Raw genomic sequence first — 1922 nt, forward strand, 5'->3', positions numbered from 1 at the left:
CGCTCTTCCTACGGAAACTTGTTCTTAACTATAACTACCTACTGGTGAGTTTTTTATATATATATACTGATTTACTAGTACGTCCCTAGTAAAGTACACTAGAGGTGCTCAGGGCCAGTAAATCAAATGGTACTAGTGGGCCTGCAGCACTGATTGTCCCACCCACGTGAGTAGCCCTGTAAACATGTCTTGGACCCTCAGACCTGCCACTATATATATATATATATATATATATATATATATATATATCACTGAAGAGCAGTCCTGTGTTTCTTCCAGCGCTTGCCTGACGAGGTTGGTGCTCAGTAAATGGGCACAGGACCCATTTTGTATCCACTCCAAAAGAAAATCAAACTTAGGCACTCCATGCAAGTCACTGGCCTTGGTTTATTTCAGAAATTCCATTAAACAAAACATAAGGCAATATGGAACGCTTCACGAATTTGCGTGTCATCCTTGCGCAGGGGCCATGCTAATCTTCTCTGTATCGTTCCAATTTTAGTATATGTGTGTTACATGTAAGGCACCCCTAAGGTAGGCCCTAGGTAGCCCCAAGGGCAGGGTGCAGGGTATGGTTAAGGTAGGACCGCCAGGGCCAACGACCGCGGAAGCACCGCCAACAGGCTGGCGGTGCTTCCTGGGCCATTCTGACCGCGGCGGTAAAGCCGCGGTCAGAAAAGGGGAACCGGCGGTTTCCCGACGGTTTTCCCCTGGCCCAGGGAATCCTCCATGGCGGCGCTGCTTGCAGCGCCGCCATGGGGATTCCGACCCCCAACAGGATGGCGGGAACAGGTGTCGTGGGGCCCCCTAACAGGGCCCCATAATGATTTTCAGTGTCTGCTTTGCAGACACTGAAAATCGCGACGGGTGCCACTGCACCCGTCGCTCCCCAGCAACTCCGCTGGCTCCATTCGGAGCCGGCTTCATCGTTGCTGGGTCTTTCCCGCTGGGCCGGCGGGCGGCCTTTTGGCGGTCGCCCGCCGGCCCAGCGGGAAAGCCAGAATGGCCGCCGCCCGCCGCGGTTGGAATGACCGCCATAGTAATGTGTTTTATATGTCCTGACAGTGAAATATTGCTAAATTCGCTGTTGCAAGGCCTGTCCCTCTCATAGGTTAACATGGGGGCTACCTTTCAATCTGATTAATGTGTAGATTCCCTTTAGGAGTGGATGGACATGTGAAGTTTGGGGTCTCTGAGCTCACAATTTAAAAATACATCTTTTAGTAAAGTTGATTTTAAGATTGTGTGTTTGAAAATGCCACTTTTAGTAAGTGAGCATTTTCTTGCTTTTACCATTTCTGTGACTATGCCTGTTTGTGGATTCCCTGTCTGGGTCAGTTTGACAGTTGGGCTGGTTGCACCTCACACAAGACAGTGACACAAAAGGAGCTGGGGTGTAGTCTGCATTTCCTGATGAGCTATCTATGCTAGGAGGGAGGGGAGAGGTGGTCACATACACCTGAAAGGGCTGTGCCTGTCCTCACACAATGCAGTCTCCGACCCCCTGGTGAGTGTCTGGGGCCTGGCCTGGGCAAGACAGGATTTCACATTCAAAAGAGACTTTACTTTGAAGTAGGCCTACTTCAAAGGAGAAATTGGGTATAAGAAGGGCTCCCAAAACCACAGACTTTAGATCATTTCTGGACATTAAGAGTAACCTCTAACTGGAGAAGAGCTGAAGAGCTGAGAAGTGCTGCCATGCCTGTGACTCTGCTTTGTGGAGCTATCCTGCAGTTACAGCTTCTGCCAGAGTAAGAGGGCAAAGACTGGACTTTGTGTTCCTTCCACCTTGTGAAGAAATCTCCAAGGGCTTGATTTAGAGATTGCCTCCTGTTGTTTGAAGTCTCAGGGACAGCAAAGACTTCTCTCGGCCAGCACCTGGAGTCTCTGGAGAGACTCCTGCTCTGACAAGTGGTGCCCTA

The 1922-nt window shown here is 49.9% G+C and overlaps 1 non-coding gene across 1 annotated transcript; it reads right to left on the reverse strand.

Annotated features, from left to right (window-relative positions):
* Positions 1-419: 419 nt before the first annotated feature.
* LOC138260563 (U6 spliceosomal RNA) lies at positions 420-529 on the reverse strand. Its single transcript, XR_011198875.1, has one exon. It is a non-coding gene; the product is annotated as a U6 spliceosomal RNA (small nuclear RNA).
* Positions 530-1922: the final 1393 nt, after the last annotated feature.

The sequence above is a fragment of the Pleurodeles waltl genome, chromosome 9 (genome assembly GCF_031143425.1).
Source record: "Pleurodeles waltl isolate 20211129_DDA chromosome 9, aPleWal1.hap1.20221129, whole genome shotgun sequence".
In the NCBI taxonomy this organism is placed as follows: domain Eukaryota; kingdom Metazoa; phylum Chordata; class Amphibia; order Caudata; family Salamandridae; genus Pleurodeles; species Pleurodeles waltl.